This window comes from Ranitomeya imitator, chromosome 6, assembly GCF_032444005.1.
Source record: "Ranitomeya imitator isolate aRanImi1 chromosome 6, aRanImi1.pri, whole genome shotgun sequence".
Taxonomy (NCBI): Eukaryota; Metazoa; Chordata; class Amphibia; order Anura; family Dendrobatidae; genus Ranitomeya; species Ranitomeya imitator.
In genome coordinates, this window is record NC_091287.1 from 389,888,963 (window position 1) to 389,914,190 (window position 25,228).

Sequence of the window (25,228 nt, forward strand, 5' to 3'; positions counted from 1 at the left end):
AATCATTGGCTACTGATCAAATGCAGCCTATACATTCTGTATGAACAGCTTGTTCCTTTCCTGGCTGTAGCTGTTACGTGATACCCACTGCCAAATGTTGGTGCTAGGATACTGGTGGGAGACACACTACGGAATCTATACGGATGGAATACAAATCCTGCAGGAAGGGGGTCTACATTTTTTTTGCTTTCATTCTTACACCTCTCTGGTCCCCGATAACTTAAAATTTTAGAACAGTGGAGAGCTCCTTATAGCATAATATGGAGATAGGTCCGCTGTAATATTAGCCCAAACATCACAGACCATATATTGCATAAATATTGTGTATTATGTCATTTGGTTAACGGCACCTAGTACAGAATACAGAGGACTCGCCGGCTCTCTCTGGCTCCCTCCTCTCCTCATAGGCGAGAAATAGAGAATATTAGAAGACTTTACACATCATGGCAGGCCAATCCCCATTTGTATATATGTTAATTTAATTATTAATGACCATTATGGATTATTTCCATATAACAGTTCATTTTCAGGGTCTGAAATCGCTTTCTCAGCCTACATGTCTAAGTGACCTTCAGTAAAAGTTAAAAGCTGTTCTATAAACGTTTTGCTCATGCAGGATCACTATTTTATGGCCTACACACTAGGACCCAGCGCAGTGTGGGTATTACAGTAGACAATCCTCATGAGAAGTGCTAAAAACTTTCTAATATACAGTTAGTCAGCTACAATATCCCTAGCACATGGAGCCAGACAGTGCTAGGAAAAATCAATCAGTATCTAGAGAGTTATTCGTTGTAATGCCGTGCGGCACGTGTCCTGGAGAGGATTGGTTGTGGATGAGACATGAATAGTTAAACTATAGCGTCTTGTATGAGCGTATAAGTGGCTATGAAGAGATAGCAGCTTGTGTCAGGCTCTCTCCCTCCCCATGCTGCTATATTTATCATGACATGTGTCCATAAATGGCTCGGACTGGGGCTCGGACATTCCAGTGACACCAGGCTTCATTTTTGCACTGGACTCCTATGTCCAGGTCCTAGTACTTGTCTCTTCAATCTTATTATTGGATTCTGGATTTTCCCCATAGATTTTACCCATATTGTGAGAGAACTTCCTGCCTTGAGGTAAGTGTGAACTGTTAGATATGACACACTTGTCTCACATGCCCAAAATAATTAGCTCTAATGGCTGCTGAGATCTAGAGCACCGAACGTCGCTGTGGATAGTGTACCCCTTATCCAGTGACAGTAACCTGGTACTCCAAAGTCTGCCCGTATTATATAGCGTTATTCAGTATGGGCTCATACTTACTAAATGTCGTTAACATGATGGAACTAATCTTCTTTGTTGGTTGCTTTGTACAGAGCTTCATTGTACAGCTAAACTAACAGTGTGGTATGAGCTCGTGTGAAGACCGTGTGGCTTGAGTGTATTTGGCTAAAACTAAAATGAATTCCTCTCCGATTCATGTTGAAGATTTCTGTCTCATTTTTGTTCGTCTTACTGTTGTATGTTTTTTTTTACTGATTACTTTTATCTTAGCAAAAATATATCATAACATTTTATAGAGATTCCTATATACAAAATTGGGCTCCTCGCTCTTGCCCATTATATTTACAGGATTGGAATGATATTAGACTAGATCTGTAATCTTACTGCAAGCCAACATTTTTGTTCCATAATTTTGAATAGCTTTTGTAGTCAATAAGTCAATAAGTAACTCTGAGGCTTGACCGTTAAAGATACTGCAACTATTTTGTCGATACGAAAAGAGGGTTTTGATTTGATGACATTGAAATACTCCATATCCCATAGTGCAAATTTAATCCACTGGGCTGAGAGCTGATGCTGAGGGTGTTCCAGGCTAATGGATGTGTGATATTATTGGATATGAGGATATAATGTAACTAGGGTTGAGCGAAACGGGTCGTTCATTTTCAAAAGTCGCCGACTTTTGGCAAAGTCGGGTTTCATGAAACCCGATCCGACCCCTGTGCGGAGTCGGCCATGCAGTACGCGACTTTCGCGCCAAAGTCGCGTTTCAATGACGCGAAAAGCGCCATTTCTCAGCCAATGAAGGTAAACGCAGAGTGTGGGCAGCGTGATGACATAGGTCCTGGTCCCCACCATCTTAGAGAAGGGCATTGCAGTGATTGGCTTGCTGTCCGCGGCGTCACAGGGGCTATAAAGGGGCGTTCCCGCCGACCGCCATGTTACTGCTGCTGATCTGAGCTTAGGGAGAGGTTGCTGCCGCTTCGTCAGAAGCAGGGATAGCGTTAGGCAGGGTCCATTAACCACCAAACCACTTGTGCTGTAGCGATTTCCACTGCCCAACACCACCTTCGGTGTGCAGGGATAGTGGAAGCTACATTTTTTTTTTTTTCCTCAGCGCTGTAGCTCATTGGGCTGCCCTAGAAGGCTCCCTGATAGCTGCATTGCTGTGTGTACGCCGCTGTGCAAACCAACTGCTTTTTTCAAAGCACAAATCCTCTTGTTCCTTCCTTTCTGCACAGCTATCTTGTTTGTTTGTCCACACTTTTTATTTAATTTGTGCATCAGTCCACTCCTTATTGCTGCCTGCCATACCTGGCTGAGATTACTGCAGGGAGATAGTAATTGAAGGACAGTTCCTTTTTTTTTTTTTTTTTTTTGTGGGAGATTAAGATTGGCATTTCTGCTAGAGTGACATCCATCTCTCACTCAGTGGGCCATAGAAAGCCTATTTATTTTTTTGCTTGATTTGGGTTCTAAAATCTACCTGAAAAAATCACTACATCAATCAGTGGGAGAAAAATATTGGCCTCAGGGCGTGTGTGCCACTCCTGACTCCTGTGTGTGCCATCTCTCACTCAGTGGGCCATAGAAAGCCTATTAATTTTTTTGCTTGATTTGGGTTCTAAAATCTACCTGAAAAAATCACTACATCAATCAGTGGGAGAAAAATATTGGCCTCAGGGCTTGTGTGCCACTCCTTACTCCTGTGTGTGCCATCTCTCACTCAGTGGGCCATAGAAAGCCTATTTATTTTTTTGCTTGATTTGGGTTCCAAAATCTACCTGAAAAAATCACAACATCAATCAGTGGGAGAAAAATATTGGCCTCAGGGCTTGTGTGCCACTCCTGACTCCTGTGTGTGCCATCTCTCACTCAGTGGGCCATAGAAAGCCTATTAATTTTTTTGCTTGATTTGGGTTCTAAATTCTACCTGAAAAAATCAATAAATCAATCAGTGGGAGATTAATATTGGCCTTTGGGCTTGTGTGCCAGTCCTAAGCGTGCCATCTCTCTCTCTCAGATAGTGGGCCATAGAAAGCCTATTTATTATTTTTTTTATTGGGTTTATAAATTTTCCCTGGGAAAAAAAAAAAAGTGGGAGATTAATATTGGCCTCTGGGCTTGTGTGCCAGTCCTGAGCGTGCCATCTCTCTCACAAATAGTGGGCCATAGAAAGCCTATTTATTTTTTGGGTTGATTTGGGTTCTAAATTCTACCTGAAAAAAGCAATAAATCAATCAGTGGGAGATTAATATTGGCCTCTGGGCTTGTGTGCCAGTCCTGAGCGTGCCATCTCTCTCACAAATAGTGGGCCATAGAAAGCCTATTTATTTTTTGGGTTGATTTGGGTTCTAAATTCTACCTGAAAAAATCAATAAATCAATCAGTGGGAGATAAATATTGGCCTCTGGGCTTGTGTGCCACTCCTGACTCCTGTGTGCGTCATCTCTCACTCAGTGGGCCCTAGAAAGCCTATTTTTTGTTTTATTTGTTTTCTAAATTCTCCCTGAAAAAATCATTTTATTTTATTTTGTTTCTAAATTCTTCCTGAAAAATTCATTTTTTTGTATTTTTTTTCTAAAGTCTCCCTGAAAAAAAAAAAAATCAAATCAGTGGGAGATTAATATTGCCCTTTCTGCTTGTGTGCCAGTCTTGACTCCTGGGTGTGCCATCTCTCTCTCTCTCTCCAATTGTGGGCCATAGAAAGCCTATTTATTTTTTTGCTTGATTTGGGTTCCAAAATCTACCGGAAAAAATCACTAAATCAATCAGTGGGAGATAAATATTGGCCTCTGGGCTTGTGTGCCACTCCTGACTCCTGTGTGCGTCCTCTCTCACTCAGTGGGCCATAGAAAGCCTATTTTTTTTTAATTTGTTTTCTAAATTCTCCCTGAAACAATCATTTCATTTTATTTGGTTTATAAATTCTTCCTTAAAAAATCATTTTTTTTTATTATTTTTTTTTTTCTAAAGTCTCCCTGTTAAAAAAAAAAAAACAAATCAGTGGGAGATTAATATTTACATTTGCGCTTCAGTGACAGTCTTGCGTGTGTGGCATCTCTCTCATTTGTTGCCACCAACAACAGAGTGTGTAACATTGTGCCTGATTTTCGTTGTGGTCTCACCCACCTGTAAAGGGGTAGCTAAATCATACTGAAGTTATAGCTCACCGTGTAAGTTGTGTGACAGCAACAAATACCGTTAGTTTGGTAACGTTTTTAAAACAATGAGGAAGTCTGGTGGAAGAGGTCGTGGCCGGGGGCGTTCATTGTCAGCTGGTAATGAGGGTAGTGGTAGTGGTGGAGCATCAGGTGGTCGTGGGAAAAAAAATATTGCACCTAAGTCTGGAGCTGTGGAGCCAGGTTCGTCGTCTGGCTACACAAGGCCTCGAACGCTCCCTTTTCTGGGAGTAGGAAAACCGCTTTTAAAGCCGGAGCAGCAAGAGCAAGTTTTGGCTTATCTTGCTGACTCAGCCTCTAGCTCTTTTGCCTCCTCTCGTGAAACTGGTAAAAGTAAAAGCAGCGCGTCGTTAGTGGATGTTCATGGTCAGGGACAAGTCGCTTCCTTGTCCTCTTCAGCAAAAACAACAACAGAGAAGAATGCAGCAGGCGACACAACGGGTTACTCCATGGAGCTCTTTACACATACCGTCCCTGGCTTAGAAAGTGAAGCAGTTAACAGTCCATGCCCATTACAAGTTGAATCTGACATGGAGTGCACTGATGCACAGCCACAGCCAGACTACTATGCTGGTCCTTTGACTCAGACCACAACATTGCCCTCGCAGGGTGCTGATCAAGAATCAGACCCTGATGAGACTATGTTGCCCCATCACGAACGCTATACCACCGACCGACACGGTGACACAGACAAAGTTGCACACGAGCTACAAGAAGAGGTAATAGATGACCCAGTTCTTGACCCCGATTGGCAGCCATTGGGGGAACAGGGTGCAGGCGGCAGCAATTCTGAAGCGGAGGAGGAGGGGCCGCAGCAGGCATCAACATCGCAACAGGTTCCATCTGCCGGGCCCGTATCTTGCCCAAAACGCGTGGCAAAGTCAAAACCTGTTGGAGTACAGCGTGGCCATCCGGTTAAAGCTCAGTCTGCAATGCCTGAAAAGGTATCCGATGCTAGAAAGAGTGCAGTCTGGCATTTTTTTAAACAACATCCAATTGATCAGCGCAAAGTCATCTGTCAAAAATGTTCAACTACCTTAAGCAGAGGGCAGAATCTGAAAAGTCTCAATACAAGTTGCATGCATAGACATTTAACCACCATGCATTTGCAAGCTTGGACTAACTACCAAACGTCCCTTAAGGTTGTAGCACCCTCGGCCAATGAAGCTAGTCATCAACGCAACATCCCTTCCGGCAGTGTAGGGCCACCATTTTCTGCACCACCTGCAGTATCTGTGCAGGTTTCTTTGCCAAGCCAAAGCAGTCAGGGTCAGGGAATCACCAGTTTCGTAGTAGGAAACACTGCATCTAGGGCACCGGCGGCAACAATACCATCTCCCACCGTCTCTCAGTCTGCCATGTCCACCGGCACCCCCGCTAGTTCCACGATCTCCAGCTCTCCAGTCCAGCTCACCCTACATGAGACTATGGTTAGAAAAAGGAAGTACTTAGCCTCGCATCCGCGTACACAGGGTTTGAACGCCCACATAGCTAGACTAATCTCGTTAGAGATGATGCCCTACCGGTTAGTTGAAAGCGAAGCTTTCAAAGCCCTGATGGACTACGCTGTACCACGCTACGAGCTACCCAGTCGACACTTTTTTTCCAGAAAAGCCTTCCCAGCCCTCCACCAGCATGTTAAAGAGCGCATCGTCCATGCACTCAGGCAATCTGTGAGCACAAAGGTGCACCTGACAACAGATGCATGGACCAGTAGGCATGGCCAGGGACGTTACGTGTCCATCACGGCACACTGGGTAAATGTGGTGGATGCAGGGTCCACAGGGGACAGCAAGTTTGGGACAGTTCTGCCTAGCCCACGGTCTAGGAAACAGTTGGCTGTAGCCGTTCGCACCCCCTCCTCCTCCTCCTCGTCCTCCTGCAGAAGCGAGACCTCGTCCACAGACCGCAGTCGCACAACCACTCCATCCGCAGCTGCCACTGTTGCACACCAGGTCTCCCATTATGGGGCAGCTACTGGCAAACGTCAGCAGGCTGTATTGGCTATGAAGTGTTTGGGTGACAACAGACACACCGCTGAAGTTCTGTCCGAGTTCTTGCAGAAAGAAACGCAGTCGTGGCTGGGCACTGTAGATCTTGAGGCAGGCAAGGTAGTGAGTGATAACGGAAGGAATTTCATGGCTGCCATCTCCCTTTCCCAACTGAAACACATTCCTTGCCTGGCTCACACCTTAAACCTGGTGGTGCAGTGCTTCCTGAAAAGTTATCCGGGGTTATCCGACCTGCTCCTCAAAGTGCGTGGACTTTGCTCACATATCCGCCGTTCGCCCGTACACTCCAGCCGTATGCAGACCTATCAGCGTTCTTTGAACCTTCCCCAGCATCGCCTAATCATAGACATTGCAACAAGGTGGAACTCAACACTGCACATGCTTCAGAGACTGTGTGAACAGAGGCGGGCTGTTATGTTTTTGTGGGAGGATACACATACACGGGCAGGCAGTAGGATGGCAGACATGGAGTTGTCAGGTGTGCAGTGGTCGAAGATTCAAGACATGTGTCAAGTCCTTCAGTGTTTTGAGGAATGCACACGGCTGGTTAGTGCAGACAACGCCATAATAAGCATGAGCATCCCCCTAATGCGTCTGCTGATGCAAAGTTTGACGCACATAAAGGATCAGGCGTCTGCAGCTGAGGAAGAGGAAAGCCTTGATGACAGTCAGCCATTGTCTGGCCAGGGCAGTGTACAGGACGAGGTAGTGGGCGAACAGGAGGAGGAGGACGAGGAGGATGATGGGGATGATTATATTTTTAATGAGGAAGCTTTTCCGGGGCCAGTGGAAATTGTTGGCGCGGCAAGGCCGGGTTCTGGTTTTTGGAGGGACACAAGTGACGTGGATTTGCCTGAAACTGCCCCTCAACCAAGCACAACCACAGATTTGAGAACTGGAACTTTGGGCCACATGGCGGATTATGCCTTATGTATCCTCAAAAGGGACACACGCATAACAAAAATGATGAACGATGACGATTACTGGTTGGCCTGCCTCCTTGATCCTCGCTATAAAGGCAAATTGCAAAATATAATGCCACATGAGAACTTGGAACTAATATTAGCAACCAAACAATCAACTCTTATTGACCGTTTGCTTCTGGCATTCCCTGCACACAGCGCCCGTGATCGTTCTAACACGAGCTGCAGGGGCCAGCAGACCAGAGGTGTTAGAGGGGCAGAAATCAGAAGTGGCGTTGGCCAGAGGGGTTTTCTGACCAGGTTGTGGAGTGATTTTGCTATGACCGCAGACAGGACAGGTACTGCAGCATCAATTCAAAGTGACAGGAGACATTTGTCCAGTATGGTTACTAACTATTTTTCATCCCTTATCGACGTTCTCCCTCAACCGTCATTCCCATTTGATTACTGGGCATCAAAATTAGACACCTGGCCAGAATTGGCAGAATATGCATTGCAGGAGCTTGCTTGCCCGGCAGCTAGTGTCCTATCAGAAAGAGTATTCAGTGCTGCAGGTTCAATACTAACAGAAAAAAGGACTCGTCTGGCTACCCAAAATGTAGATGATCTAACCTTCATTAAAATGAACCACAACTGGATTTCGAAATCTTTTGCCCCACCTTGCCCGGCTGACACCTAGCTTTCCTATGTAAAGGTCTTGCCTGTGGACTATTCTGAACGACTTTTCCAATCTCGTAATTTGCAGCACCTGATTGTCCAGCATCCGACATGTTAACACCTCCCTAAATGGCCAAAGTCCCCACACGGGGCCGTGGTATCGCCACTTGGCGCCAGCACCCGTGAGAGTACTGTTTGTCTGAAGAGGTGGGTGTGCCCGCTTTTGGTCGACGGCACTGCCACTAGGTCCCTCATAGTACAATAAAGTGTCTGGCGGTGGTGGTGCGCACCCAACGTCAGACACACCATTGTAATATGAGGGGCCCTGGGCCTGTACCGCCGGCCACAAGACAGTCCCCCCCCAGGTCAAACAGTGCTCTACCACTTGCAAAATTTTCTCTCACAGCTCCACCAATGTTTAGTCTATGCGCTGACATCCTTCAATGCCTGGCACTGTCAATACCATTGTATTGACATTTTTCTTATGTTAGGCCTTCGAAGCCTGTCTGCGGTCACTCCTTCCACTAGGCCTCCACTGACCTGTCTACTGCTGCCCGTGTTCCCCTGGAACCAATTTTAAATTGCCTACAGCCAGCCCAATTTATTATGTTAGGGCTTCGAAGCCTGTCTGCGGTCCCTCCTTCCACTAGGCCTCCACTGACCTGTCTACTGCCGCCCGTGTTCCCCTGGAACCAATTTTAAATTGCCTACAGCCCAATTTTTGTTATGTTAGGCCTTCGAAGCCTGTCTGCGGCCCGTTCTTTCCACTACTACTACACTGACCTGGCTACTGCCGCCTGTGTTCCCCTGGAACCAATTTTAAATTGCCTACAGCCAGCCCAATTTATTATGTTAGGGCTTCGAAGCCTGTCTGCGGTCCCTCCTTCCACTAGGCCTCCACTGACCTGTCTACTGCTGCCCGTGTTCCCCTGGAACCAATTTTAAATTGCCTACAGCCAGCCCAATTTATTATGTTAGGGCTTCGAAGCCTGTCTGCGGTCCCTCCTTCCACTAGGCCTCCACTGACCTGTCTACTGCTGTCCGTGTTCCCCTGGAACCAATTGTAAATTGCCTACATCCCAATTTTTGTTATGTTAGGCCTTCGAAGCCTGTCTGCGGCCCGTTCTTTCCACTACTACTACACTGACCAGGCCACTGCTGCCCGTGTTCCCCTGGAACCAATTTTACATTGCCTACAGCCAGCCCAATTTATTATGTTAGGCCTTCAAAGCCTGTCTGCGGTCCCTCCTTCCACTAGGCCTCCACTGACCTGTCTACTGCCGCCCGTGTTCCCCTGGAACCAATTTTAAATTGCCTACAGCCAGCCCAATTTATTATGTTAGGGCTTCGAAGCCTGTCTGCGGTCCCTCCTTCCACTAGGCCTCCACTGACCTGTCTACTGCTGCCCGTGTTCCCCTGGAACCAATTTTAAATTGCCTACAGCCAGCCCAATTTATTATGTTAGGGCTTCGAAGCCTGTCTGCGGTCCCTCCTTCCACTAGGCCTCCACTGACCTGTCTACTGCTGTCCGTGTTCCCCTGGAACCAATTGTAAATTGCCTACATCCCAATTTTTGTTATGTTAGGCCTTCGAAGCCTGTCTGCGGCCCGTTCTTTCCACTACTACTACACTGACCAGGCCACTGCTGCCCGTGTTCCCCTGGAACCAATTTTAAATTGCCTACAGCCAGCCCAATTTATTATGTTAGGCCTTCAAAGCCTGTCTGCGGTCCCTCCTTCCACTAGGCCTCCACTGACCTGTCTACTGCCGCCCGTGTTCCCCTGGAACCAATTTTAAATTGCCTACAGCCAGCCCAATTTATTATGTTAGGGCTTCGAAGCCTGTCTGCGGTCCCTCCTTCCACTAGGCCTCCACTGACCTGTCTACTGCTGCCCGTGTTCCCCTGGAACCAATTTTAAATTGCCTACAGCCAGCCCAATTTATTATGTTAGGGCTTCGAAGCCTGTCTGCGGTCCCTCCTTCCACTAGGCCTCCACTGACCTGTCTACTGCTGCCCGTGTTCCCCTGGAACCAATTTTAAATTGCCTACAGCCAGCCCAATTTATTATGTTAGGGCTTCGAAGCCTGTCTGCGGTCCCTCCTTCCACTAGGCCTCCACTGACCTGTCTACTGCTGTCCGTGTTCCCCTGGAACCAATTGTAAATTGCCTACATCCCAATTTTTGTTATGTTAGGCCTTCGAAGCCTGTCTGCGGCCCGTTCTTTCCACTACTACTACACTGACCAGGCCACTGCTGCCCGTGTTCCCCTGGAACCAATTTTAAATTGCCTACAGCCAGCCCAATTTATTATGTTAGGGCTTCGAAGCCTGTCTGCGGTCCCTCCTTCCACTAGGCCTCCACTGACCTGTCTACTGCCGCCCGTGTTCCACTGGAACCAATTTTAAATTGCCTACAGCCAGCCCAATTTATTATGTTAGGGCTTCGAAGCCTGTCTGCGGTCCCTCCTTCCACTAGGCCTCCACTGACCTGTCTACTGCTGCCCGTGTTCCCCTGGAACCAATTTTAAATTGCCTACAGCCAGCCCAATTTATTATGTTAGGGCTTCGAAGCCTGTCTGCGGTCCCTCCTTCCACTAGGCCTCCACTGACCTGTCTACTGCTGCCCGGGTTCCCCTGGAACCAATTTTAAATTGCCTACAGCCAGCCCAATTTATTATGTTAGGGCTTCGAAGCCTGTCTGCGGTCCCTCCTTCCACTAGGCCTCCACTGACCTGTCTACTGCTGTCCGTGTTCCCCTGGAACCAATTGTAAATTGCCTACATCCCAATTTTTGTTATGTTAGGCCTTCGAAGCCTGTCTGCGGCCCGTTCTTTCCACTACTACTACACTGACCAGGCCACTGCTGCCCGTGTTCCCCTGGAACCAATTTTAAATTGCCTACAGCCAGCCCAATTTATTATGTTAGGGCTTCGAAGCCTGTCTGCGGTCCCTCCTTCCACTAGGCCTCCACTGACCTGTCTACTGCCGCCTGTGTTCCCCTGGAACCAATTTTAAATTGCCTACAGCCCAATTTTTGTTATGTTAGGCCTTCGAAGCCTGTCTGCGGCCCGTTCTTTCCACTACTACTACACTGACCTGGCTACTGCCGCCCGTGTTCCCCTGGAACCAATTTTAAATTGCCTACAGCCAGCCCAATTTATTATGTTAGGGCTTCGAAGCCTGTCTGCGGTCCCTCCTTCCACTAGGCCTCCACTGACCTGTCTACTGCTGCCCGTGTTCCCCTGGAACCAATTTTAAATTGCCTACAGCCAGCCCAATTTATTAAGTTAGGGCTTCGAAGCCTGTCTGCGGTCCCTCCTTCCACTAGGCCTCCACTGACCTGTCTACTGCCGCCCGTGTTCCCCTGGAACCAATTTTAAATTGCCTACAGCCAGCCCAATTTATTATGTTAGGGCTTCGAAGCCTGTCTGCGGTCCCTCCTTCCACTAGGCCTCCACTGACCTGTCTACTGCTGCCCGGGTTCCCCTGGAACCAATTTTAAATTGCCTACAGCCAGCCCAATTTATTATGTTAGGGCTTCGAAGCCTGTCTGCGGTCCCTCCTTCCACTAGGCCTCCACTGACCTGTCTACTGCTGCCCGTGTTCCCCTGGAACCAATTTTAAATTGCCTACAGCCAGCCCAATTTATTAAGTTAGGGCTTCGAAGCCTGTCTGCGGTCCCTCCTTCCACTAGGCCTCCACTGACCTGTCTACTGCCGCCCGTGTTGCCCTGGAACCAATTTTAAATTGCCTACAGCCAGCCCAATTTATTATGTTAGGGCTTCGAAGCCTGTCTGCGGTCCCTCCTTCCACTAGGCCTCCACTGACCTGTCTACTGCTGCCCGTGTTCCCCTGGAACCAATTTTAAATTGCCTACAGCCAGCCCAATTTATTATGTTAGGGCTTCGAAGCCTGTCTGCGGTCCCTCCTTCCACTAGGCCTCCACTGACCTGTCTACTGCTGCCCGTGTACCCCTTGAACCAACATCAGAAAATATAAAAATAAGTATTTTGCTTATAAAAAAGAAAATACTGGAGAGATATCAAATGCAGACATTTTAACATTAAAAACAAACACATACAACAAAAATCTGGTACAGTACTAAAAATGGCCACCAGCTACAATAACTTTCTCCTGCAAGTAGTTAACTGAAAGTTTTTTTCAATTTAAAACACAGATATGGCATCCACCGAGTGTTGTCCTGTCGCGTCTTCTTTATATTATTGCCAAGAAGATGCAAAATATGAAAATAATAAAATCATTATTTACCAAAAAAATAGAGTAAGTCAAAACCACATTGCAAATAAACATTCATTACAAGTAAAGAAGCAGGGCGCGTCCGAGGGTGAGTATATACCTAATAAGAATATAATCACCCTCAGACGCGCCCTGCTTCTTTCCGACAGCCCTCCTTCCTAAGAATCAGCCCTTCCGTGGTGTAGAGAGAGGGTGTGTTACACTCCAAGGTGTTCCCCAGGTTGCCTTTCCTGAGCTTCGATCTTCATGCTCTCGTTTAGTAGTTGTCGGAAAGTAGGCTGCATTAGGCCTACAAATTGGGTATGGGGTGGAGAGAGATGGTGTGTTACACTCCAAGGTGTTCCCCAGGTTTCCTTGCCATTGCTTCGGTCTTCCGACTCTCGTTTAGTAGTTGTAGAAAACTACACTGCATTAGGCCTACAAAATGGGTATCGGGTGGAGAGAGATGGTGTGTTACACTCCAAGGTGTTCCCCAGGTTTCCTTGCCATTGCTTCGGTCTTCCGACTCTCGTTTAGTAGTTGTAGAAAACTACACTGCATTAGGCCTACAAAATGGGTATCGGGTGGAGAGAGATGGTGTGTTACACTCCAAGGTGTTCCCCAGGTTTCCTTGCCATTGCTTCGGTCTTCCGACTCTCGTTTAGTAGTTGTAGAAAACTACACTGCATTAGGCCTACAAATTGGGTATCGGGTGGAGAGAGATGGTGTGTTACACTCCAAGGTGTTCCCCAGGTTTCCTTGCCATTGCTTCGGTCTTCCGACTCTCGTTTAGTAGTTGTAGAAAACTACACTGCATTAGGCCTACAAAATGGGTATCGGGTGGAGAGAGATGGTGTGTTACACTCCAAGGTGTTCCCCAGGTTTCCTTGCCATTGCTTCGGTCTTCCGACTCTCGTTTAGTAGTTGTAGAAAACTACACTGCATTAGGCCTACAAAATGGGTATGGGGTGGAGAGAGATGGTGTGTTCCACTCCAAGGTGTTCTCCAGGTTGCCTTTCCTGAGCTTCTATCTTCAGGCTCTCGTTAAATTGTGGTTAAATGGAACAACTGCATTTGGCGTACTAGTTGGTTTGGGGCCTACTAACAGTGTCTGCCGCTCCTTGCTGTTCTCCTGGTTTCCTGTCCTGAAATTCCGTTTTCAGGCGCTCGTTAAGTAGTTGTTAATGTTAGACTGCATTTGGCCTACTAGTTGGGTTGGGGCCTACTATCGGTGTCTGCCACTCCTTGCTGTTCTCCTCCACTGAACAAAGCTGTGCCGCCTGTTTACTACGGTTGCCAATTTTGAACTGCATTTCGACTACTTACTGATTTGGGCCTACTCTCTGTGTCAGCCTCTCATTCCAGTTGTCCTCCACTGCAATGCCCCCTGGTTATTCCTGTGTTACCAATTTTGAACTGCATTTAGCCAACTTTATTCTTTGGGCCTATATCTGTGTTTCCTCCTCATCCTGCCCATTGCCCAGCCAGTGATAGATGAGTCTGCTGGTACATTGACCCATAACGCAACATTCCCCGTGCACGCTACACAACAACATTGTGACCCTGCTGAAAGTCAGGTTGCTCTTCCCGCATACCATACCACCTTACACGGGGACAAAGAGGAAGGTGCAGATGAAAGTGCAGGTTCCTTCATCAGGTGGGGGGAGGAATACTAGTTGGCGACGTCACTGGCACAGGGCCTCTCATAGTACGCAAAAGTGTTGCTGCCGGTGGGAGGCGCCCCCGCCGTGCAAACACACCGCTGTACTTTGAGGGGCCCTGTGCCAGTGCCAATGCCAACGAGTGGGCCCCCCCTGCTTGCTCAGGTTCACAGCACTTGCAAAGTTGAAATACTTACCTCTCCCTGCTCCACTGCCGTGACGTGGTCCAGATTTCCTGGGCCCACTAATTACTTAAACCAGCCCTACCCACCACAACTTTAGCCAAATGACCCCCAATTTCAAATGCCTTCCAAATATTATAAGGTAAATTACGCTTGACAAGCTTCATTAAGAAGAATGGATGGTTTTGACATTAAAATGGGCACTCTAGGTGTTTTCCTGGCCCCCACTCACTGCCGACTATGCTGCCCCATTGACTTGCATTGGGTTTCGTGTTTCGGTCGATCCCGACTTTACGTCATAATCGGCCGATTTCACTCGACCCGACTTTTGAGATAGTCGGGTTTCGCGAAACCCGGCTCGACTCTAAAAAGGTCAAGGTCGCTCAACTCTAAATGTAACACTTACATTCATAACGCTCCAGGAATATATCCTGTATAATCTGTACCTATCATTCAGGTACAGTCATCCAGGTAGTCTCTCTTTATAGATATGCCTAAATACTGTACAATAAACATTTCATCTACAGGTTAATGCAACTGCGGCTTGGCAACCCATACCTATATGCCCTATAAGAGAGTTTGTACATTATTGGGGTCCCCCACTTGGATCTTTTTATGGGCCGGAATAGAAAGCTTTGGCAGACTAAGTGCAATACATTTTATGGTCATCTTAGCTTGTCAGATGGATTATATCTGAACTATTTTGTTGTAAATGTTTTTTTTATTTTAAATCGAGCCTATTATGGTCTATGTATTAAAAAAATATAGATATTCACATACTGATGCCCAATTTCTCCTCTATAATGCTGCATTGGTCTCCACCAATCTCCGTTCTTCCTTTTCTGGTGAGGATCACATGTGATCTCTGTGTCAACGCCGTCGACACTGATTGGCTGCAGCAGTCATGTTCCTTCTCCACCAGAAGGGGATGGACATATTTTTTAAAGTGAGTAAAGGCAGAAACTGTAGGAGAGATCAGGGCACATAGGGTCTTATCCAAAGATTATACTAACCTGATAGATCTATTAGCATGGCGTATAGATCTTAATGGAGATATCAGCTGCAGCAGATCTACGGGTCAGCAAGTGATCATATCACATACAATAAAATAGGAGATTTGTGGATGTAATCCGTGCTGCTGAATAAGATGTAGAACCAGAAATATCCAAAATGAAAGATAGTGGTTTTATTCAACGCGTTTCGAAGTTCAGATGACTTAGTTCTCAGAACCCAACCACATGTATACATTTTGGTTATTTCTGGTTCTACATCTTATTCGGCAGCTCGGATTACATCCACAAATCTCCTATTTTATTGTTAAAGTGAGTAAAGAAAGTTCCTTGTGCCCCAAAAACTGGAACTATTCATGAAGACACGATATATGCTACAAAATGTAAGAGCTGACTAAATTCTTTGAAAATGACCCAACGGTCCCCTCCCAGCATATTTGAGAATACTTATTTCAGACTAAAGCTGGGAATATACTTTAGATAGTTTAGCTGTTGAATGCTTGTTCGACCAACATCTGTTCCTCTCGATCCCCTCAAACACATATAATCTCGGTTTGGCCAGGCATATATGTTTTCTAATATTTATGACCGTGACTTATCTTCCGTGTGAATCAAACGATCACGCATGTTAAAATCTGACAGCCAGCGAATTCTTTCCTCAAGCATGTACCATCAAGAGTAAATTAGGACACCCTAATTTTAGGTGGTGGGTTTTGCCCACTTTAAAATAATGTGTATAGCCACCTTGTTCTCTATTGTTGGGTGAAAAGAAATATCAGCCAATGGAATAGTTATCGAGAGTCCTGAGATATTACTAACCATATGTTATATGTGGTAGGCAGTAAGGCAGCAGGTAGACATCTGCCCAAACTATTTTCTTGCCAATTGCTATTTTAAACAAAGTCCAGCAGCTAATGTGTATGGTCAATATGAGAGTCCCCTGGAAACTAACTAATTAGATGGCTCTCATCTAAAAAGAGTTTAGGGAACATCATAGATACAATTGATGTTTCTTTAGGCATTGCCATTGTCAACAATAAAAAGGTCGATGAGAAGCAATGTCTGCATGTTAGAACTAAAATGTGATGTCATCTATTGGCAAGTAGAGAAGTAACTCCCTTAAAGTATCATTTATGTTCCAAGAGTAACGATTACAGTAATTAAAAACAGTGATGTAACATAGTAGAACAAGAAGATAAGTCATGCCGAGGTATGAGAATTAGATCATGCAATTAACATTTGACACCAATAAAATAAATGTTTATTCCAAAATTGTTAAAAAAACACCTTCATCACTGTATATTCCATAAAAAAGAATAAGGGAAAAGGTCTAGAAGACATGGGAGTTATTAACAATTAGCATTCGAATATTAAGAAATAATAACAGATGACCCAATATGAATAAAGTTTGAGTACCAAAGCCAATAAAAATGGGTACAAAGAACCACATAAAAATGTGCCTGAATCCGGTGCCCTCAAAGGAAAGGCATTGATGAACTATGGGAGTTGCTTCCTGTCTGAGAGTTGCTTAGACTCTTTTCCTCACTCCTGGTCCCACCAGACTCCAGAAGGACATGAGCAACACATCCTAAGTATGTGTACGCATTCATAATTATTCTATGCCACTTACCAAATTGTATATTCGTCCATTATGAAGGGTGTGAAGCAGAGGCGTAGCTAAGGGTTCAGCTCAGGGGGGGGCGAAACATCTGAGTGGGCCCCTTAACCTTGATTACAACTATGGAGGCACACTTTAATCATGGGTATAGGGGGAACCTCAGCAGATGATCCTGCTGTAATTGAAAATATATAATGGCCCCCGCGTTAGCCCCCACGTTGTATCTCTCTTGGATTCTGGTCTCTGTCCCTTTCTGTGGGCTGCAAATTGCAGATAATAAAAACAACCAGTAAATGCGTTTAGAGTCCACCATATGGGAATAGGTCCCTGAATGAATCCAGGTAACCCTAAAAAGAATACTCTTTTCTGGACAAGACCCTAAAGAGGTGAATGGAAAGAAAGAGGAAAACAGAAGAAAGGGGGCGGGGGGGGGAATAAAATATCACACAATGAAAGAAGAAAGTGCGCCCCCTGTATGTCATCTCTTCTTTTTTTCCCTTCTCCCCATTTGTGGGCCATGTTATTCAGACTGAGTATACATATGCATCTATATGTGATTGTCATTATCTATACTCACCTGCTGGCTTATTCTATTTGGCTATTTATCATATATATTTATCCTCAACTTTATGTGGATTTTTATTGTTTATGTAAATGGCATTTTCATGTTTGTTACCTTGTATTTACTGATATGAGATGAGACACATTGGATTGATAGGACCCTGACCCCGGCTACAGGACCACATTACAAGAGATAGAGAGAGAGATGCTGAGAGAGAGAGACTGAGAGACAGACAGAGGCAGCGAGAGAGACTAACAGAGACAGACAGAGAGTCAGAGACAGAGAGAGCGAGACAGAGAGAGCGAGACTTAGACAAACTGAGAGAGAAAGACAGACTGAGAGAGACAGAGAGAGACTAACAGAGACAGACAGAGAGGCTGAGAGAGAGCGAGAAAGAAACTGACACAGAGACTGAGATTGAGACAGAGAGAGCGAGACAGAGACTGAGAGAGACAGAGAGACTGCCAGAGAGTGACAGAGACTGAGCGAGACAAAGAGAGACTGACACAGAGACTCAGAGAGAGACAGAGAGGGAAAGACACAAAGAGCGAGACTGAGAGCGAGACCTTGACAGAGAGACTGAGAGAGACAGACAAAGAGACAGAGACTGAAGAGACTGACAGAGACTGAAGAGACTGACAGAGACAGAGATTGAGAGAGACAGAGACAGAGAGTCTGAGAGCGAGACAGAGAGAGAGACTAAGACAGAGACAAACTGGGAGCGAGACAAAGACTGAGCCAGAGAGACTGCCAGAGAGTGACAGAGAGAGACTGACAGAGACAGAGACTGACAGAGAGACAAACAGAGAGAGAGCGAGACAAAGACTGAGACAGAGAGACTGCGAGAGACAGAGACTGACAGGGAGACACAGAGAGAGACTGACCCTGAGAGAGACAGAGAGTGAGCGAGACAGAGAGTGAGCGAGACAGAGAGCGAGCGAGACAGAGAGCGAGCGAGACAGAGAGCGAGCGAGACACACAGAGCGAGCGAGACACACAGAGAGAGCGAGACAGAGAGTGAGCGAGACAGAGAGCGAGCGAGACACACTGAGAGTGAGCGAGACAGAGCGAGACAGAGAGTGAGTGAGACAGAGAGCAAGCGAGACAAAGAGAGCGAGACAGAGACTGAGAGAGAGACAGAGAGACTGACCCTGAGAGAGACAGAGTGAGCGAGACAGAGAGCGAGAGAGACAGAGAGCGAGCGAGACAGAGAGCGAGCGAGACACACAGAGAGAGCGAGACAGAGAGTGAGCGAGACAGAGAGCGAGCGAGACACACAGAGCACGCGAGACACACAGAGAGAGCAAGACAGAGAGTGAGCGAGACAGAGAGCGAGCGAGACAGAGAGCGAGCGAGACAGAGAGCGAGCGAGACTCACAGAAAGAGCGAGACAGAGAGTGAGCGAGACAGAGAGCGAGCGAGACACACTGAGAGTGAGTGAGACAGAGCGAGCGAGACACACAGAGAGCGAGACAGAGAGTGAGTGAGACAGAGAGCGAGCGAGACACACTGAGAGTGAGCGAGACAGAGCGAGCGAGACACACAGAGAGCGAGACAGAGAGTGAGTGAGACAGAGAGCGAGCAAGACACACTGAGAGTGAGCGAGACAGAGCGAGCGAGACACACAGAGAGCGAGACAGAGAGTGAGTGAGACAGAGAGCGAGTGAGACAGAGAGAGCGAGACAGAGACTGAGAGAGAGACAGAGAGAGACTGACCCTGAGAGACAGAGACTCAGAGAGAGACAGAGAGAGAGAGACAGAGAGTGAGCGAGACAGAGACTGAGACAGAGCGAGACAGAGAGAGCGAGAGAGACAGAGATAGAGCAAAATGGATGCAAGAAACCTCAGGGACTTGTCAGGAGAGGAACAGTGTCCTGCCTCTTCCTTACTTCCATAGCGTCCTCTTTTTCAAGGGACCAAAAGTAATTGGACAATGGACTCTAAGGGCTGCAATTAACTCTGAAGGCGTCTTCCTCGTTAACCTGTAATCAATGAAGTAGTTAAAAGGTCAGGGGTGGATTCCAGATGTGTGGTTTTGCATTTGGAAGCTGTTGCTGTGAGCAGACAACATGCGGTCAAAGGAACTCTCAATTGAGGTGAAGCAGAACATCCTGAGGCTGAAAAAAAAGAAAAAATCCATCAGAGAGATAGCAGACATGCTTGGAGTAGCAAAATCAACAGTTGGGTACATTCTGAGAAAACAGGAATTGACTGGTGAGCTTGGGAACTCAAAAAGGCCTGGGCGTCCACGGATGACAACAGTGGTGGATGATCGCCGCATACTTAATTTGGTGAAGAAGAACCCGTTCACAACATCAACTGAAGTCCAGAACACTCTCAGTGAAGTAGGTGTATCTGTCTCTAAGTCAACAGTAAAGAGAAGACTCCATGACAGTAAATACAAAGGGTTCACATCTAGATGCAAACCATTCATCAATACCAAAAATAGACAGGCCAGAGTTAAATTTGCAGAAAAACACCTCAAGAAGCCAGCTCAGTTCTGGAAAAGTATTCTATGGACAGATGAGACAAAGATCAACCTGTACCAGAATGATGGGAAGAAAAAAGTTTGGAGAAGAAAGGGAACGGCACATGATCCAAGGCACACCACATCCTCTGTAAAACATGGTGGAGGCAACGTGATGGCATGGGCATGCATGGCTTTCAATGGCACTGGGTCACTTGTGTTTATTGATGACATAAGAGCAGACAAGAGTAGCCGGATGAATTCTGAAGTGTACCGGGATATACTTTCAGCCCAGATTCAGCCAAATGCTGCAAAGTTGATTGGACGGCGCTTCATAGTACAGATGGACAATGACCCCAAGCATACATCCAAAGCTACCCAGGAGTTCATGAGTGCCAAAAAGTGGAACATTCTGCAATGGCCAAGTCAATCTCCAGATCTAAACCCAATTGAGCATGCATTTCACTTGCTCAAATCCAGACTTAAGACGGAATGACCCACAAACAAGCAAGACCTGAAGGCTGCGGCTGTAAAGGCCTGGTAAAGCATTAAGAAGGAGGAAACCCAGCGTTTGGTGATGGCCATGGGTTCCAGACTTAAGGCAGTGATTGCCTCCAAAGGATTTGCAACAAAATATTGAAAATAAAAATATTTTGTTTGGGTTATGTTTATTTGTCCAATTACTTTTGAAATGTGGAGTGTTTGTAAAGAAATGTGTACAATTCCTACATTTTCTATCAGATATTTTTGTTCAACCCTTCAAATTAAACGTTACAATCTGCACTTGAATTCTGTTGTAGAGGTTTCATTTCAAATCCAATGTGGTGGCATGCAGAGCCCAACTCGCGAAAATTGTGTCACTGTCCAAATATTTCTGGCCCTAACTGTAGTTAAGGGTAGCGTAGCTCCAGGTGGGCCCCCTCTGAGCTCCGGGCCCGGGGCGACCGCACCCTCTGCCCCCCTGGTAGCTACGCTACTGGTGTGAAGTAAGGTGGCAGCCCGGAAGCTGGTAAGTCCACTGTGAACTTCTGATCTCAAGGTGGTCCTTCTTTTTTATTACTTCGCTGGCGCCAATATAAAAAGCATCCTTCCCCTGCAGTATTGCACTTTGCAGCCCTTGAGATTTGGTGGTCTTAGATTGAGAGCCAATTGTCAACCAAAGAGTCTGTTACTGGGCTGAGCTAAATGATCCAGTTCCGTAAAAAGAGCCGAAAGGCCCTTTTTCTCCTACGTCTTGATCATCATTAAAGGCACAGAGTAGATTGGGGTTGGACTGGGGGTTGGAAATTCTTTCTAAAATGTAAGGTTCTTAGGGTAGTATATACAGCTCTGGCAAAAACCACCAGAGAGACCACTGCACAATTTTATAAAAATCAGCTTCTTAACATGTCTGACAGCCATTCCATTCCGGTGTCAGTTGAATTCGAACCAGAGTACTCCTCATTCTACTTAATGTGCTTCTGATTAGGTGATCACCTGAACCAAATCTTATTTAACGAAGGAAAGTATAAAAAAACACTGCTGTGGTGTTCACAATACTCTTGGAACAGGACAAGCTGGATGCCAAAACAATTGCTAGTAATATCCCAATTGCTAGTAATATGAATGAAAAAATAACTTAACCATTCCAAGGGAGTTGAAAAGAAAAGTCCTGAGTGAGGAAAAGAAGGGTTCAATTCTAGCTTTACTAGCAGAGGGACATAGTGAGCATTATGTTGCCTCCATCCTTAAAATTTCTAAGATGGCAGTCCATTACAACAAGGTCAAGCAGCAGACATTGGGGACAACAAAGCTACAGATCGGCAGAGGGCAAAAACGACTCTCCACTGACCGGGATGACCGTCATCATCTTTGAATGTCACTCAGAAACTGCAGGATGACATCAAGTGACCAAAAGGAATGACAAATGGCAGCTGGGGTGAATGCACGGGAAGAACAGTTCGTAAAGGCTCTTAGAGGCAGGGCTCAAGTCATGTAAAGCTAGAAAATAGCCTTTCATCAATAAAAAGAAAATGAGAGCCAGGCTGAAGTTTGCCAAAGACCATAAGTATTGGACAATAGAGGATTGGAGTAAGGTAATCTTCTCTGATAAGTCTAATTTTCAGCTTTGCCTGACACCTGGTCGTCTAATGGTTAGATGGAGTCCTGGAGAGGCGTACAAGGCACAGTGTCTTGCACCCACTGTGAAATTTGGTGGAGGATCGGTGATGATCGGGGATGCTTCAGCAAGGCTGGAATTGGTCAGGTTAATCTTTGCGAAGGACATATGATTCAAGCCGCATGCAAAGTTATTCTGGAAAAACAGTTGATTCCTTCTTCTCAGGCAATGTTCCACATCTATGAGGACTGTTTTTCCAGCAGGACAATGCGCCATGCCACACAGCTAGGTCAATGAAGGTGTGGATGAAGGACCACCACATCAAATCCCTGTCATGGGCAGCCCAATCTCCAGACCTGAACCCCATTGAAAACCTCTGGGATGTAATCAAGAGGAAGATGGATAGTCACAAGCTATCAAACAAAGAAAAACTGCTTACATTTTTGTACCAGGAGTAGCATGAGATCACCCAACAGCAGTGTGATAGACTGGTGGAAAGCATGCCAAGATGCATGAAAGCTGTGATTAAAAATCATGGTTATTCCACAAAATATTGATTTCTGAACTCTTCCTGAGTTAAAACATTAGTATTGTTGTTTCCAAATGATTATGAACTTGTTTTGTTTTTGTTTTTTGCATTATTTGAGGTCTGCAAGCAATGCCTCTTTTTGTTATTTTGACCATTTCTCATTTTCAGAAAATAAATACAAAATTTATTGCTTGGAACTTCAGAGACATGTTGTCAGTAGTTTATAGAATAAAAGAACAATTTACATTTTACTCTAAAATATACCTAGAAAGAGAAAAATCAGACAAACTGAACATTTTGCAGTGGGCTCTTAATTTTTGCCAGAGCTGTAGACACTACAATTCCAATGGTATTTGTCAGTAGAGCAGAAAAGAAGAGATGTTAAAAAGATATTCCTCTTTGTTTTAGGCATTTCTTAGAGGCTTCAATGCTGTTACGTTTGTTGTAATTATCATTGAGACATAAACATATCAGCGCTGAGGGGCATGCCAACATCTGGTGCAAGACATGTCTTTTGCGCTCCTAGCACGCTAGTCCATTCCACAAGCACATGCACCATAACATGACTTCTTGTTTTTTTCTGTTGATAAAATTTCAAAAATATAAAGTAATATATATATATATATATATATATATATATATAGCATTTTTAATGTAGCTATTTTAATACCTAATAATATAATAATTTTTATTTATATAGCGCCAACATATTCCGCAGCGCTTTACAAATTATAGAGGGGACTTGTACAGACAATAGACATTACAGCATAACAGAAATACAGTTCAAAACAGATACCAGGAGGAGTGAGGGCCCTGCTCGCAAGCTTACAAACTATGAGGAAAAGGGGAGACACGAGAGGTGGATGGTAACAATTGCTTTAGTTATTCGGACCAGCTATAGTGTAAGGCTCGGGTGTTCATGTAAAGCTGCATGAACCAGTATGTAGCAGTAAAGACACAGAGGGCTAATACTGCATAAAGTGTATGAGAACATGATGCGAGGAACCTTTTTTTTTTTTTTTATTATAAATAGGCCACACAGGGATCGTTAGGTTAATGCATTGAGGCGGTAGGCCAGTCTGAACAAATGAGTTTTTAGGGTACGCTTAAAACTGTGGGGATTGGGGATTAATCGTATTAACCTAGGTAGTGCATTCAATACCTTAGCCTTATCCCAAATCCTAGCGATAAGTAACTTTACCTCTAGGTTTAATCTTAGCCCTAAGCCTAACCATAGCCATGGGCCTTACCTTAAACCAATCCGTGGAATAATCGACACTATGTAGGGTTAGAAAAAGTGTAAAACTGTAAAAGCAGCTCTTATTGATGAATGAAGACTGTATTGAATTTTGGGCATTGCGCTTCATTCCATATTGTCTTAATTAAGTAGTTGCTGATATTCTATCATCTTGGTCACTACTTATGCAGACGTCAAAATGAGTTTGTCATCAGCTGCTGCGCTCTGCATAGGCAGCTACTGAGGTGATGAAACTCACTACGTTGTGCTGAGCTTTGTCATTTCAGCCTATACAGAGCGCAGCAGCTGATGACATACTCATTTTGCCTGTTGCACTCTACAGTTCCAGGAAGGGACTCGCTGTGCCGCTCTAAAAAAAGCACTGCTTACAGGTGCCAATCACTTAACAGTGAAAGCAGCAATGGAAAAGAGCAGAAACTAAAATTTTACACCTCCATAAACTTTGGCACCTCTCCCCCCTACGTTTTGCCACTCGTTGAGCCTATACCATTTTAAAACACATTAACTTTTGGAGAGGTGAAATAAGCCAAACCAAAGGAATGGAATAATTTGCAGATTGTCAAGTCAGGACTGTCTACTGCTAGACAACCACTGGTTAAATGCTGTCCTAAAGTGTCGAAAGTAAGATAAAAATAACAAATACTCAACTACCGGACTGGTGGCGCTCCTGCAATGTCGTCAGTGTGATTCCCGGCGGGCTGCTCTGACAGAATGCTGAAAGGCTGCAGTTGGGCATTACAGTGCTAATATTGCTCGAGAGGTGCCGATCCTGGAGGTGAGCATATGTTTTTTTGTTTTATTATGGACACTTTAGCATTTCAGACAAAGTTGTCCATTACTTGACAACCCAGTTAAAATCAACCATTTTACAATCGATGCAGTTCAAATTTGAAACCAGAATTGATACCAAATTGAGAAACTATAATTATCAATCTGCAATCTGTATATAGATTTCTGACTTACAAAATGTAGTTTAGAAATGGCGTATAAAACGCAATGAAGGCAGCGCTAGAGTATGATGCACCTAATTCATTAAGAAGCCTGTGCCTCTTAACAAATAAGGCGCATCTTACAACTGCTGTGCACCATCGCCAGAAATGCTACTCCAATCAGAAGCCGGCGTACATTTATGGCGTAATTTACAACACTTTAATGGTATAAATTGTAGTGAATTTATTGGGTTGGCTTCCCACGCCCTGTCCTGCTCCAGCTCTGCCCACTTTGGCAGAGTTGGATGGAACTAGTGTAAAAACGAATGAAAGTTGCAAAACTTTGAAATGTCAGCATAGATGTTTTATGACAAAATTCTGGAAAAAACACCCAGATGTATCAGGTCCCATGACGTTGCCAAATAAATACATTGTCAACAAGACAAATTCTATGCAACCGCTACCACTATTTTATAACTCGCACCTGACACACATAATTGTACAATTGTTAGCCTACCGTAACATTAACATATATTTTTTTGGGCCTGATGAAGGACCTGAGCCCCTGTATCTTGTACTTTGAAATCTCTCTAATTTATAGGGGTGTTCACACTTATATATCCACATTATTT

At 45.2% G+C, this 25,228-nt stretch overlaps 1 protein-coding gene across 2 annotated transcripts in view; it reads left to right on the forward strand.

Moving 5' to 3' along the window:
- The first annotated feature begins 985 nt into the window (after positions 1 to 985).
- MYOM1 (myomesin 1) overlaps positions 986 to 25,228 on the forward strand; it is a 198,613-nt gene continuing 174,370 nt past the window's right edge. For both annotated transcript variants that reach the window (XM_069731145.1, XM_069731146.1), the window contains exon 1: positions 986 to 1,124. The gene's annotated coding sequence lies outside the window, so the exon portion shown is untranslated. The remainder of the gene's footprint in view (positions 1,125 to 25,228) is intronic.